Source organism: Moschus berezovskii, chromosome 28 (assembly GCF_049115385.1).
Source record: "Moschus berezovskii isolate FMDL1 chromosome 28, NW_MosBer_1.0, whole genome shotgun sequence".
In the NCBI taxonomy this organism is placed as follows: Eukaryota; Metazoa; Chordata; class Mammalia; order Artiodactyla; family Moschidae; genus Moschus; species Moschus berezovskii.
The window spans coordinates 7,609,387-7,625,275 of NC_142487.1; the positions used below are offsets into that span (position 1 = coordinate 7,609,387).

At 45.9% G+C, this 15,889-nt stretch overlaps 1 protein-coding gene across 2 annotated transcripts in view; it reads right to left on the minus strand.

The window, feature by feature from the left end:
* Positions 1-15,420, minus strand: part of AKAIN1 (A-kinase anchor inhibitor 1) — a 53,773-nt gene extending 38,353 nt beyond the window's left edge. Inside the window, exons 1-3 of one of the 2 annotated variants that reach the window (XR_016036672.1) lie at positions 15,183-15,418; positions 13,218-13,289; positions 7,148-7,237 (exon numbers count right to left, since the gene is read on the minus strand). The gene's annotated coding sequence lies outside the window, so the exon portion shown is untranslated. Of the gene's footprint in view, positions 1-7,147; positions 7,238-13,217; positions 13,290-15,182 lie in introns of both variants that reach the window. The other variant, XR_016036673.1, reaches the window with a different exon arrangement.
* Between the last annotated feature and the right edge of the window lie 469 nt (positions 15,421-15,889).

A 15,889-nucleotide genomic window follows, 5' to 3' on the forward strand; every position in this document is an offset into this window, starting at 1 on the left:
TCTGCATAAGTCTGGGTGTGGATAGCATGCCCAGTCAGTCTGTTCTCTGATAATCACCTAGGAGTAGAATGTATGGGTCTTAGGGTAAGTATCAGTTTAATGTTGTAAGAAACTATCTAGCTGTTTTCCAGGGTGGTTGTAACACTTGACATTCCCACCAGAGTTCTAGCTGCTCCTTGTCTTATATCTCATCAACAGCTAGCATTGTCAGTCCTTTTACTTTTCTGCCTTCTACAGGGTATGTAATGATACCTCACTATGGTTTGAATGTATGGCTGGGAATGCACTAGCCAATGGGATCCAAGTGGTAAAGAAATTAAGCCATGGGGAACTCTCTAAGGAGGAGAATAAGGGGTCGTTCTGGATTAGGAGTTGTGAGGTTGAAAGAGGAGCTTCACAAGAGCAAAGTAAGAAAGCTGCCAGGACTGGAGATGGGATTTCTTGGTTTAAGGTGGAGACCTGAAGGACAGCAAGGTCTCGAGAGCACCTCTGGAAGTGACTGCAGAACAGTCCCCAGGGAGGAAGTGAAAGAACCCAGAGACTGAAGTGAGCAATGCAGCGGTCACTCTGGAAGGCTGGTGGACAAAGACGAGGAGATAATGGGCCTCACGGCTTGGCTTCCGTCAGTGGATGCTGGGCAGGGGCACGGATAGTTAGAACTACTGAGAAGTTGCCAGGTAAATCTAAGGAGAAAACAGTTACAAGGTCTTTGAATAAGCCAATAATGCATAACTAGCATGGTAACAGGCTTCTCCGGGGTGGCTCACAAGGTAAAGAATTCACCTGCAATACTTCCTTGGTGGCTCAGACAGAAAAGAATGTGCCTGCTATGCAGGAGACCTGGGTACAATCCCTGGGTAGGGAAGATCCCCTGGAGAAGGAAATGGCATCCCACTCCACTATTCTTGCCTGGAGAATTCCATGGACAGAGGAGCCTGACAGGCTACAGTCCATGGGGTCGCAGAGTGGGACATGACTGAATGACTAACACTTTAACTTTCTTTTCTGGTCATTGATTTTTACACCACTTTAAGTAACAACAGTAGACCTTAGGCTAGATCTTACTGCTTCAGAGAGAGACTGACCTGAGTTCAGAAAATAAACAGTCACTTTCCTAGCATCTGAATGTTAAAATTAGTGCTTGAAATGCAGAGCAGGGGCTAAAGTCTTGAAAGCTGAGGCTTTCAATCAATTGCCAGAGCAGAGAGGAAAGGTTTTGAGTCCCAGCCTCAAGGTTAAGCTTGTAACATAAATAGAGTCGGAATGAAAAACAGGAAAAAAGCATAGCCAGTTTTGCATTTGTTTTAGTTTGTTTGAAAACTCATTCAAACCCCAGAGGAAATATTTTGCATTTATTTTGCTTGAAATCTCCTTTGGGGCTTGGAGGTAAGGTTTCTGTTGTTGTTTTTTTAACAAGGATAAATAAGAAACTATAGATTTAGCAAGGTCTCCAAACAAAGGGACTGTATCTCAGCCTGCTCCCAGCCCTGGTCAATCCATGGAGAGGTGGGGCCTGTCAACTACCAATTGGCCTTTGCCATGTGTGCTTGCCATCTACCTCTACAAGGATTAAATCATTTGTGCTGCTGCAGCTGCTGACCTTCAACACTCCTTGAAGGAGTTGAGGGTGGAAAACAGAAATGAGGTCCTCTGTACTCAGGGGAAAAACTGGCAGGACAGGTCTTCAGATGTTCTCAGGAGCTGATTTTATGAGCCCAATTCTTGTATCTCCTCCTATCTAGAAAAGCAGTAAAATCCTTCATGGTGACAACTGTTCCTAGCAAAGACTAGCAAAGGCTTCATGAGACGTCACGAGAAACTTTTTGGAAAAGTACGTGCTTGATTGCATGTATTCCCCTCTTTACCAAAATCACATCTATACTGACCTTCCCCCCTGCCCCTGTGGAGCAGTTTCTCAGAGTTATCTGAGGTTGTCGTCTAGGATGCAGTCTTCATATTACCCCAAATAAAACTTCACTCTCATGTTGTGCATTTTTTTTCAGCCAGCAGGCCTCAAGGGGAAATGACTTAAGAACCCAGATGAACTTGGAAAAATCCCAAGATCTTCATCTGACTTCCAAGGGTTCGTAGCTCAGAAAATCCTCCAGCCTCTTGAAAATTTCCAGGCTGAGGCTAGAGGGATGATGTACAGATGGCAAAGTGAATGGTCAGGCAGGTGAGCTTCAGGGTCACCTTCTAGGCCCCTTCCAGCCCTAGAGAACACTCAAACACACAGAAGGGCTTGGACACATAGGAGCAGGTCTCAGGCTCCATCTCAAGATTGGTCTTCAGGTCAGAATAAGGAAGGCTCCAGAGGGACCGGAGGCTGTGCAGAGACGTGGGCATCTGAGATGTTGGACCAGGTATCAAGTCTCAAAAGCAAAGGACAGACAAAGTCATGTCTCAGTAACTGCCTAGGCAGCGTGTGCTTGCTCAGTCACTCAGTCGTGTCAGATTTGCAGCCCTTTGGACTCTAGCCCGCCAGTCTCCTCTGCCCATGGGAGAATACTGGAGTGGGTTGCCATTTCCTTCTCCAGGGGATCTTCCCAAACCAGGGATCAAACCTGCATCTCCTGTGTCTCCTGCATTGAAGGAGGATTCTTTACCTACTGAGCCATCAGGGAAGCAACGCCAAAGGCAAAGCAGGTACTTGCAAACTGGACACCCCATCCCCACCCCCTCTCCTTGAGTTTAGACACAGCCTCAGAAGAAATGTCCACAGTGGAGATCCTGTATTAGCAATTTAAAATCCAGAACTTTACTCAGAAATTTGAGTAATCAATCATTTTGACTGAGCCTGCCTAGAAGTAACTAGATTAAGTTTTCTGCTATCAGACAAAATGATAAAAAGATTAGGTCTCAGTTATTTAAAAAAAAACAAAAAACTTTTTCCCCATCTGAGATCTGTGACTCTCTACCGCTGGTACTAAATGCTTTTCTTCAGTGCTTGTTTAGGACACGCACACAGCAGTTTTGGCCAGCTGAGATGCTCTTCCTTCCATCCCACACACACCCGTCTCTTTCTCATCCCAATCCAAGTTTAGGTATCACTCCTAGAGAGGTTTTTCCTGTCTAACTAATCTTCGTATGTGTAACCACCAACTACTACTACACACACATAAATATACACACCGTTTATTTTCTAATAGGATCCTAGATTCATTTTTGTTATCTCCCCTTCCCCAACTTGGTATTTCATAGTTATCTGATGGCCTGGTTAGTGTTACAGTGGTATCACCATAAGGCCAGGACCTGTTTAATTATCCCAAAGCTCACACTTCCCAGCATGGTCTCAGATCTACCTCAACCATTCGAGAAATACAGCTGAATGACTGTGTCAAGCTCTGGGCTAAATTCTTTGCCTGACTGTGTCTCATTTAATCCTGAGATAGATGCTGTTATTGCTCTCAATCTAAAAGCAAGGCAAATGAGGTATAGAGAGGTTATGTAGTTTTGCAAAGGTCACACAACCAGTAAATGGTAGAGCCAGAATTTAAACTCAAGTAAGAAGGATTCATTCACCAGTAATGCTGAAGAAGCCGAAGTTGAACGATTTTATGAAGACTCACAAGGCCTTTTAGAACTAACATCCAAAAAAGATGTCCTTTTCATTATAGGGGACTGGAATGCAAAAGTAGGAAGTCAAGAAACACCTGGAGTAACAGGCAAATTTAGCTTGGAGCACGGAATGAAGCAGGGCAAAGGCTAATAGAGTTTTGCCAAGAGAACGCACTGGTCATAGCAAACACCCTCTTCCAACAACACAGGAGAAGACTCTACACATGGACATCACCAGATGGTCAACACCGAAATCAGATTGATTATATTCTTTGCAGCCAAAGATGGAGAAGCTGTATACAGTTAGCAAAAACAAGACCAGGAGCTGACTGTGGCTCAGATCGTGAACTCCTTATTGCCAAATTCAGACTTAAATTGAAGAAAGTAGGGCAAACCACTAGACCATTCAGATATGACCTAAATCAAATCCCTTATGATTATACAGTGGAAGTGAGAAATAGATTTAAGCGACTAGATCTGATAGATAGAGTGCCTGATGAACTCTGGACGGAGGTTCATCTGGACGGAGGTGACATTGTACAGGAGACAGGGACCAAGATCATCCCCATGGAAAAGAAATGCAAAAGAGCAAAATGGCTGTCTGAGGAGGCCTTACAAATAGCTGTGAAAAGAAGAGAAGCGAAAAGCAAAGAAGAAAAGGAAAGATATAAGCATCTGAATGCAGAGTTCCAAAGAATAGCAAGGAGAGGTAAGAAAGCCTTCCTCAGTGATCAATGCAAGTAGAGGAAAACAACAGAATAGGAAAAACAAGAGATCTCTTCAAGAAAATTAGATATATCAAGGGAACATATCATGCAAAGATAGGCTCGATAAAGGACAGAAATGGTATGAACCTAACAGAACTCTTGCCTAGAAAATCCCATGGATGGAGGAGCCTGGTAGGCTGCAGTCCCTGGGGTCACTATGGGTCGGACACGACTGGGCGACTTCACTTTCACTTTTCACTTTCACACATTGGAGAAGGAAATGGCAACCCACTCCAGTGTTCTTGCCTGGAGAATCCCAGGGGCGGGGGAGCCTGGTGGGCTTCCGTCTATGGTGTCACACAGAGTCGGACATGACTGAAGTGACTTAGCAGCAGCAACAGAAGCAGAAGATATTAAGAAGAGGTGGCAAGAATACAGTGAAGAACTGTACAAAAAAGATCTTCACGACCAAGATAATCACAATGGCGTGATCACTCATCCAGAGCCAGACATCTTGGAATGTGAAGTCAAGTGGACCTTAGAAAGCATCACTACGAACAAAGCTAGTGCAGGTGATGGAATTCCGGTTGAGCTATTTCAAATCTTGAAAGATGATGCTGTGAAAGTGCTGCACTCAGTATGCCAGCAAATTTGGAAAACTCAGCAGTGACCACAGGACTAGAAAAGGTCAGTCTTCATTCCAATCCCAAAGAATGCTCAAACTACCGCACAATTGCACTCAGCTCACACGCTAGTAAAGTCATGCTCAAAATTCTCCAAGCCAGGCTTCAGAAATATGTGAACCGTGAATTTCCAGATGTTCAAGCAGGTTTTAGAAAAGGCAGAGGCACCAGAGATCAAATTGCCAACATCTGCTGGATCATGGAGAAAGCAAGAGAGTTCCAGAAAAACATCTATTTCTGCTTCATTGACTATGCCAAAGCCTTTGACTGTGTGGATCACAATAAACTGTGGAACATTCTGAAAGAGATGGGACTACCAGACCACCTGACCTGCCTCTTGAGAAACCTGTATGCAGGTCAGGAAGCAACAGTCAGAACTGTACATGGAACAACAGACTGGTTCCAAATAGGAAAAGGAGTACGTCAAGGCTGTATATTGTCACCCTGTTTATTTAACTTCTATGCAGAGTACATCATGAGGAACGCTGGGCTGGAAGAAGCACAAGCTGGAATCAAGACTGCTGGGAGAAATATCAATAACCTCAGATATGCCGATGACACCACCCTTACAGCAGAAAGTGAAGAGGATCTAAAAAGCCTCTTGATGAAAGTGAAAGAGGAGAGTCAGAAAGTTTGCTTGAAGCTCAACATTCAGAAAACAAAGATCATGGCATCTGGTCCCATCACTTCATGGGAAATAGATGGGGAAACAGTGGAAACAGTGTCAGACTTTATTTTTTTGGGCTCCAAAATCACTGTGGATGCTGATTGCAGCCATGAAATTAAAAGACGCTTACTCCTTGGAAGGAAAGTTATGACCAACCTAGACAGCATATTAAAAAGCAGAGACATCACTTTGCCAACAAAGGTTGGTCTAGTCAGGCTATGGTTTTTCCCATGTATGGATGTGAGAGTTGGACTGTGAAGAAAGCTGATCGCCGAAGAATTGATGCTTTTGAACTGTGGTGCTGGAGAAGACTCTTGAGAGTCCCTTGGACTGCAAGGAGATCCAACCAGTCCTTCTAAAGGAGATCAGTCCTGGGTATTCATTGGAAGGACTGATGCTAAAGCTGAAACTGCAATACTTTGGCCACCTCATGCGACGAGTTGACTCACTGGAAAAGACTCTGATGCTGGGAGGGATTGGGGGTAGGAGGAGACGGGGACGGCAGAGAGTGAGATGGCTGGATGGCATCACTGACTCTGTGGACATGAGTTTGAGTGAACTCCGGGAGTTGGTGATGGACAGGGAGGCCTGGCGTGCTGTGATTCATGGGGTCGGGGAGAGTCGGACATGACTGAGCGACTGAACTGAACTGAAGAAGGATTCAAAAAAAAGCGAAGAACGACTGACTGCAGAGCACCACGTTTTCTCTTTCCACAAACACAGAAGGCAGTAGCTGGGCTCAGTGTTCCTGTGCACGAGGAGGACAGTGACCAGTGGACCCTCCCAAGGCCAGGTCACAGGAATGTGGGCCAGCACAAGCTCCTCCTTCCTGGACGGGGTCAGGGGCCATTTTCAACCCAAGGGAATAGTTGGTCGATGACAGAGTAGAGGGTTCAGATGGCCCCCGCCATCTATGTGGGGAGAAATCACAGACGAGGATGCGATAGGGGTGTATCTGATTCAGGGAGATTTGGGGATAGGTTAAAAAACAAACCATTGGAAAATCTTCTTTTGTCTTTAACTACTACCCTGCAGCAGCCATCCTTGTTCCAATTCCAAAGCTCAGAACTGTCTTGAATGAGGTGACAGGTGGGCTGACGTAGGAGATTTTAGACTCACTTTATTTGAAACTTTATCCATCATCCTTGTCCCATATAAATACCCTCCTGTGTTCTCACTCTCTCAAATAGAGGCAGCATCTTTCATCTACACTGGAAGTCAAGTGATCCTTTACTTGCCTGACTTTACTTTCTAAGTATTTCTTAAATTTACCAGCTACTTTTTTTAAAAAATTGGTTAGTTTTGGCTGTGCTGAATCTTCACTGCTTTCTGCTCGAGCTTTCTCTAGCTGCTGCCAGTGGAGGCTGCTCCCCAGTTGCAGTGTGCGACCTTCTCATCGTGGTGGCTACTCTTGTTGCAGAGCGCAGGCTCTGGAGCTTGGGCTCAGTAGTTGCAGCCCATGGGCTTAGTTGATCTGCCCTTTCAAATGGTATGGGAAAATAATGTTTAAGATTATCAGTTAAGCTACATACCTGAAACACTGGAAATCAACTGTACTTCAATTAAGATATTTTTTGAAGATTAGTCACCAAGTATTCATCTGACACAAATTTGCTTAACACCTGTGGAACACAAAGCAGAGGGTCAGTCACTGTGGAAGGTATAGAAATAAGATGGGATCCCTGCCCTCAAGAGGACTCCGTTCTAGGGACTTCCCTGGCGGTCCAGTGGTCAAGACTCTGTGCTTCAAATGCAGGGGGCGTGGGTTTGATCCCTAGTTGGAGACTAAGATCCCACATGCTGTATCGCACAGTCCAAAAAAAGGAAAAAAAAAAAAGAAGCTTCTGTTCTAATAAAGGAGAAAGACCAACATACAAACGATGGTATTGCAAGCCAGAATAGCATTAAATGCCAAGTAGCAATGGCAAGCCACTCTAGTACTCTTGCCTAGAAAATCCCATGGATGGAGGAGCCTGGTAGGCTGCAGTCCGTGGGGTCGCTAAGGGTCAGGCACGACTGAGCGACTTTACTTTCACTTTTCACTTTCACACATTGGAGAAGGAAATGGCAACCCACTCCAGTGTTCTTGCCTGGAGAATCCCAGGGGCGGGGGAGCCTGGTGGGCTTCCGTCTATGGTGTCACACAGAGTCGGACACGACTGAAGTGACTTAGCAGCAGCAGCAGCAATGTAAAGCCGGAGAAGGCAATGGCAAGCCACTCCAGTACTCTTGCCTAGAAAATCCCATGGATGGAGCAGCCTGGTAGGCTCCAGTCCATGGGGTCGCTAAGGGTCGGACACGACTGAGCGACTTCACTTTCACTTTTCACTTTCACACATCGGAGGAGGAAATGGCAACCCACTCCAGTGTTCTTGCTTGGAGAATCCCAGGGACGGGGGAGCCTGGTGGGCTTCCATCTATGGGGTCACACAGAGTCGGACACGACTGAAGTGACTTAGCAGCAGCAGCAATGTAAAGAAAAACCAAAGAATTCAAACAATTCTCCAACTTTACAGAAATGAGGTTTTTCTCGAAATAAGTTTTATATAAGTTAAAATTAGAGAATCACAGGCCAAAAAAAAAAAAAGTGTAGGAGTTCCCTGTGGTCCTGTGGTTAAGATTCCATGCTTCTACTATAGGGGGCATGAGTTCAATCCCTGGTCAGGGAAATTCCACATGCCACGCAGTGTAGCCAAAAAGAAAAACAAACAAACGTGTAAAGTTTAATGGACAAATACCCACAGACATCTGAGCCTCTGTCCATGGAAAAGCATTCATTTGACCCTGGTCTGACATTTGAGACTTTAAATGAACAGCCACTTCAACACAGAGGGAAGATATACACACTGCCAGTATCTTCACATATATTTAAACTGAACAAAATAACGTCGTTGCCCACTTGATCTGTATGTACCCCATATATACGCATATACATACACAATGTGTGTATTATATGACCAAAACTGCCCTGCCCTGCAGACACTTGGAGTTCACACTTACACTTTCATAAACCGTGGGAAGGATGGTGTCCATTCCCACAAATCCCGCTCTCTCTCTGTCTCTCACCATCCTTCTCTCCCCCTCTGTGTGCGCATGTCTGCACACTCGGCCAGGTCCGACTCTCTGTGACCCCATGGACTGTAGTCTGCCAGGCACCTCTGTCCATCAGATTTCCTAGCCAAGAATACTGAAGTGGGTTGCCAGTTCTCCTCCTGAGGATCTTCCTGACCCAGGGATCAAACCTGCATCTCCTGTGTCTCCTGCTTGAAGGAAGGGTTCTTTACCCACTGAGCCACCAGGGAAGCCCCTTTCTCCCTCTCTGCTGTACCCTTATTTCTCCCTACAAGAAGTCACTGTTTTGAGTGGTAAGTCGAGGAGAGAACCTGATACGTGCTGACTGACGCTGCTTCCTCCCTGGACCTCCGGGGAGCCGGGAGCCTGCAGAAAGTCTGTGTCTCCCTCTGTTCCCCATGTGATCACACCTCAGGGACGATGCGGGAAGACCTGCGATGTTCCGCACGCCTGTGGCTCTGGTGGGTGCAGTGACCTCATTTGGGAAGTCAGTATCACAGAGCCCGTTGGTCTGCTCCTCTAATCCACATTTTCCAGTATCAGACTGACCAGGAATAAAACAATGTTTTAATCTATCCCGGCCTGACTCCTTGGCCTCATCTGCTAATGGGTTTGAAACTCCACCCAGCAAGAAGTTCATCAGAACCCCTCCAAAGCCAGTGTCTTGGAGCACAAATCCGGGCTCAGGTGATCTGTAAGAACTCTTCCAACTCCACAGTGAAGCCTAGGACTTACACGCCTGCCTGTTAGCTGGAGGCAGTTGAGATGGAGACAGAACATCACAGACTCATAGATTCTAGAAGTTTAAGGAAAATAGAATCATCGGTTCACAGCTTTTCTGTGAGAAACCCAAAACTCAGAGAGGCTCACATGGTTCCAACAGAACCAGGAATGTGACCCAGGCCCCCTGACTCCCACCCAGTCCAGTGAGACCTGCATCTCAGGAAAACCTGAGTATCAATCCCACTTATTCCTGCAGAAGAAACAAAACAAAACAGAGTGAATGTCTTCCAGAAGGTTTTTCTCCTAACGATCCCTACTTTCCCCACATGTTTATGCTGACTCACGGCATAGCAAAAAAAACAAGTGAAAGATAACGTCCCTCTTAAATACTCCTCTCTTGGTGGTTTTGGTCCATCAAAGAAAAAGCCTGTGATTTCCTGTAATCACCTGGGTAACTGAAGACATGTCGGCCGATGATTCATGATCACCAACCTCAAAAGCACCCTTGACGTTGTTTCCTTGGTCGGTGACTTTCTCAGTCTTCCACCCGCTCTAAACCACAGACAGACACCTCCTGCACACACAGGTGGTCCTCCCTGCTTCTCAGGGACACTGAAGACCTCAGGCCACAGCGTCCTCTCCTCCCACGTCGACCTGGACAAACCCAGATGTACATGAGCCCAGATCCTCCTCCTTCCTTCCAGTTACAGCCGGTCCGTACCCTTTGGCCCACCTCTGGCCACTCTCCCCATTGTCCTCCCACCTGCCCAGGTGAAACGCCACCATCCATCCTCTCTGCCCTCTCCCGTGTGCTCAGCTGGTTCCTCTCGCCTGGATCCTGCCCAGCAACATCTCAGCTCAAATCTCTTCCAACAAAAACAGAAAACGTTCTCTCTCAAGGCTACTCCCACCTCCACTGTGACCACATTCAGGGCCAGACCAGATTGCTCAGTGGACTGAGCACTCAGGTACCCTCTCCCACGTGTAAAGTCAATATTAAAACAACGAACAGAAGGCCCAACAGAACCATGAGCTGCTGGCAATGACTCCTTTAGTTCATTGTTTCAAATTGTCAAGTACTAAATTCTTGCCTATTTGTTTTGCTATGAGCTTTGCCTCGAGCACACACTCAATCTGCTAAATGGGTGATCCAGAATTTTTGCCCGTTCTCTTATATTCACAACCGAACTGATTGGATTTTCTATAACTTGCTGTCTCCATTAGTCTGGCTTCTGCCCTAGTCACTCCACCACGAGGTCTATTGCTGAGGTCTTCCCTGACCTCTGAGCATCTCACAGGTGCCTCTCAGTCCCCATCTTAACTCCAGCTCTCAGTAAACTTTGACTTGATCAATCTCTCCCTTTCCTTTTGGAACAACTCTTTTTTTCTTGGCTCTGTGATTCTGTGATTTTCCTCCCTTCTCTGACTCCTTCCTCCTCTCTGAGCCTTTAAAAGTTAGGGAACCTAAGTTCCTAAGGAACCTAGGCTCCTCCTGGATCCTCTTCAGTTTTTACTTTACAGGCTTTCTCTAGGGAACCCCATCCAGTTCTATGGTTTTATTTATCATGAATTTTTAGAACTCTACAATTGATCATTCAAAACAGAGCATGTTTAAGAGTAAAGGAGGGGTACTACTAGCAATTATGCCCAGACTGTTCAGGGCCAACTTGGATACATGGTCACCCTATCTCTACGCCAGTGAGTCCCAAATGCACTGCCCCAATGAAGACCTCTCCTCTAAGCTCCAGACTTAGAGACCAACTTGCCTACTCACTGTATGCACTTGGATTCATTAATTCTCACTTTTAACAAACACTGAGACTTTTACAGGCCGAGCACAGTCCCTGACGATATGACAGGTAACCAAGGAGACAAGGCCCCTCTCCTCATTACCCTCACATTCTCGTTGGAGAGGGAGGAACAAAAGCACAAACATATAGAAACAGCTATTTTTCACCAGGATGAATGTTGCTATGGAGAAAAACTAAGTGGGAGAAGGGAATAGGGAGCAAGTGCTGGGAAGAAGTTGGAAAGTTTAAATAGTAGTGATCAGGTAAGCCCTTATTTAGCACAGAGCCAGATGACCTAACACAGTCTCCCCTGTAATCAGGCATGACAAGGTGACTGATTTGGGGTCAAAGGATCACTTCATGGGAAATAGATGGAAAAACAGTGGAGACAGTGTCAGACTTTATTTTTTTGGGCTCCAAAATCACTGCTGATGCTGACTGCAGCCATGAAATTAAAAGACGCTTACTCCTTGGAAGGAAAGTTATGACCAACCTTGATAATATATTAAAAAGCAGAGACATTACTTTGCCAACAAAGGTCCGTCTAGTCAAGGCTATGGTTTTTCCCGTGGTCATGTATGGATGTGAGAGTTGGACTGTGAAGAAAGCTGTTCACCGAAGAATTGATGCTTTTGAACTGTGGTGTTGGAGAAGACTCTTGAGAGTCCCTTGTACTGCAAGGAGATCCAACCAATCCATTCTAAGGGAGATCGATCCTGGGTGTTCATTGGAAGGACTGATGCTAAAGCTGAAACTGCAGTACTTTGGCCACCTCATTCGACGAGTTGACTCACTGGAAAAGACTCTGATGCTGGGAAAGGTTGGGGGTGGGAGGAGAAGGGGACGACCGAGAATGAGATGGCTGGATGGCATCACCGACTCTGTGGACATGAGTTTGTGTGAACTTCAGGAGTTGGTGATGGACAGGGAGGCCTGGCGTGCTGTGATTCATGGGGTTGCGGAGAGTCGGACATGACTGAGCGACTGAACTGAACTGAACTGAACTGGAATGAGTGCCAAGGATGAGCACCACTTCCAGTCTGTCCTCTGTTCTCTCCCCCATCAGCTGGACGTCAGCACACACGGGGATGGAAGAAGAGCTGCTCTGAGCCTGGGTCGCTGGAAAGAAGGCTCACACCTTCTTTGCACTGACTGGACTTTACATTAGTAAGAAATAAACAACTATTTGGTTAGGCCACTAAAATTTTGGAATTTACCCAGCAGCTAGCGTCAACTAACACAACAGTGATGCTATTAGCCCAATTAGAGATTCTGCAACAGAAGCTGATGCAGAGATAAGGATTTCAAGTTAGATTTAGTTTGAGCCTTTTGACACACAGAAGCAGTTGAGAATAGTGGTCCAGAGGTGAGAAGAGAGCTGGAGGCAAAGATCTGGAAGTTTTGGAATACAAAGGAGTGGAGTCTTTTCCTAATTTTAATAACAAAGGGAAAGAGTGCAGAGGAGGAAAAGACAAAGACTCAGGATGGAGAGTATCAGCATTTCAACAAATGCATTAAAAAGAGGGGTCAGAAAGTAAGAGAACATGTTCTCAAAATTTTTCATGATTGGTATTTTTCACAATAAACCCAAATAGTTGGTCTTAGAATTCTGTCCCTTAAAGGACCACTTAACCTTGTTAAACTGAGAATCACAGAAGCCATATTACTGCCTCCACTATTAAAATCTAGAGTTCAATGAATTCTTTAATGCTTTGTTTCCCACACTGAAAGCTCCGAAAATTCACTTAAACCATCCTTCCCACCCAAAACGCCAAAATTCATTTAAACACTGTATCCAGCTTTGCAACCAACAAATGGCCTCTGATAAACCCTCTGACATTTACAATCTCTTTGGTAAAGACACTGTCTTACCTGTATCATCAATATTCTAATTTTTTATTGCTTCCAAAATGCTTGCACATGCATTACTCAGCTGATTCCCCTACAAATCTGTAAAGGTTGGTACCTATAGCTGGGGCTCCAGACGCACTGACAAATGATCAAGACAGACTGTTACCTTAGTACGGCGCCCACATCAAAGCAAAGCACATTCATTCCAGGAGGCAGGAAGCCTGTCTCCTGAGGATATCTGCAAAAAATATATAACCATTTAAAATGCTATTTCAGTTCCATACGTGATCCATTCATCAAGCCCGTATAGTTTATGAGTCTCACAAGTCTTTTTAATGTGATACCGGGGGACAGCTCACTTCCTGACTCACAGTTTGAGTCACTATGAACAATGGCCCAAAGAGACTGAACAAGTGATAAAGGTACACGCTGGAAATAAAAACAACCGTTTATTTGCTGGTCACACTGTCCTTTGTCATAACTGCTTTCAGCAGTTTGAAATATATTCTGAGTAACCCCACCCAGACAGGGACATGGTTCCGCATTTACTTGCCTAAAGGAAGTAACTGTTTTGAAATATTCCTGATGTCACTTCTTTTCTAAAAGATTTGTGAGTCAAATAAAAAACAACTTTGAGATGAGTTCTCCTACAAATCCCCACGTTTGCCTAGGCCACTTCTTTGAATGTCTTCAAGGTTTATTCTAAAATGACTAAATGTACATGTAGCTGATTTTATGTGTCAACCCGACAAGATGATGGTGACTAATTGTTTGGTCAAAGATTGGTCTTCATGTTGCTGTGAAGGTGGTTTTTTTTTGGATGTGACTGACATTTAGAATTATTGACCTTAAAGTGAGCAGTGACTCTCCAGACTTGGGTGGGCCTCACTCAATCAGTTGAAGGCCTGAAGAGCAAACACTGAAGTTTTCCCAGAGAATTCTGCCTGAGCTTTCAACTTTACATCTCACCAGGTGGCGCTAGTGGTAAAGAATCCTTCTGTCAATGCAGGGGACTTAAGTGATGCGGGTTCGATCCCTGGGTTGGGGAGATCCTCTGGAGTAGACAATGGCAACTCACTCCAGTATTCTTGCCTAGAAATCTCCATGGAAAGAGGAGCTGGCGAGCTACAGTTCATGGGGCTGAAAAAATTGGACACTCCCCCCCACACACACACACAGAGAACCCTGTCCAAAAGTAGGGGTGTACCATCATTCAATATATTTTCAAGCCTTTTAATACACCTTGAGACTGCATAGAACCACACACATACACACACAATGGGTCTGGTTCTTGTTTGTAAAAAGTAGCTTTATTTTGGTAGGAAATACACTTGAAAGATATTTTCCTATAGAATATATCCACGAATGTAAAGAATTAGAAATGACTAAAAGAAGAATGTATTAGTCAGGGTTCTTCAGAAAAACAAAACCACCCTTGAAACTCTTTTAACCTTAACTGCTTCCCTAAATGCCTTATTTTAAAATACAGTCATACTGAGAATCAGAACTTCAATATATGAATTTTGAAGGGACCCAATTAGACCCATAACACACTTTAAGAAACTTGATAAAGAAGAGCAAATTAAACCCAAAACTAGCAGAAGAAAGTAAATAATAAAAGATTAAAACAGAAATAAGTGAAACAGACAACAGAAAAACAATAGATTCCATGAAATCAAATGTCTTGTTCTTAGGGGGTAAAAATTCAACAAAATTGACAAACTTTAGCTAGACTGAGGGAAAAAAAGATGTAATAACTAAAATCAGAAATGAAAATGACACTGCAACCAACTTTACATAAAAAGAATGCCATGAATAATTGTTCACCAATAAGCAAAATTGAAAAATATCCTAGAAACACACAAATTACCAAAACGGACTCAAGAAGGAACAGAAAACTGTCTGAATTGAACCAGATGGAACGCGTTCCTTTCATTCATACAGAGGCGGCGTTAATCTCGACATGGTCCCTTCCAATCTACAGACCCTGCGCCACCTTAAGTTCAACCTCACATTCTAACACCTGGCACTCGGGAAGCTTCCGCCAACGACCCACCCGACTTTATAAGCAGTGTAAGTGTGTCAACTCTGAGTTACTTGTGTCCTCAGGAAAACAAAAACACAAACCTACCAAAGAACCAGCAAGGGCTTCATAGAGCCGGGAGGCTGGGATGCTGTAGGCTAAGGCGTCAGGCACCTGGGAGGTGCAAAGCCTCCTGGCAGGTGGGAACCCCAAGGGACGGCCTATTCTGCAAGCACGGGGTGGGGGGGGGCGGGTATTAGAACGGCCTCCTCCTGGCTGTGAGGTCTCGGGTGTATAACATGTTAACACCCAGGAATGTGGAACCTCAAAAAACTTGAAGACTGCGTAGTACCTCGGGAGGGGCCGGCGAACCCGCAGCCGCCCAGGGATGCGCGGCTTCCCCTTTAAGCACCTGCGCACCGGCCCGCGGAGGGAGTCCACCGGAAGTGGCTGCGCGCTGCCACGGCGTCAGATTCCTCCGCCGAGCGCGGCGCCCGGTCCCGCGGCTCGGCCGCCAGTCTGCCCCAGGTTTCCTCCCTTCCCCGCCGCCCGCCGGCGTCAGGACTCTCGGCTCGCCGCTTCTGCGGCCAGTAATGCTGGCGACCCTGCCCACGGGCGCTCGGGCCTTGGCCCGGCCTGGACCGCGGAGGCCGGACGCGCCGCCGCCGTGACCCGCCCCCGAGTGACACGCACTTCCGGCGGCGGGAAGGCTGGGGAGCGGGGTGGGCGGCGACGGAGGCGCTGGCGGTCCCGCTGCAGGACGTCCTGGGCCCGAACCGCGCGCTGCGCAGGATGGAGGCGCGCTCGTGGACCAA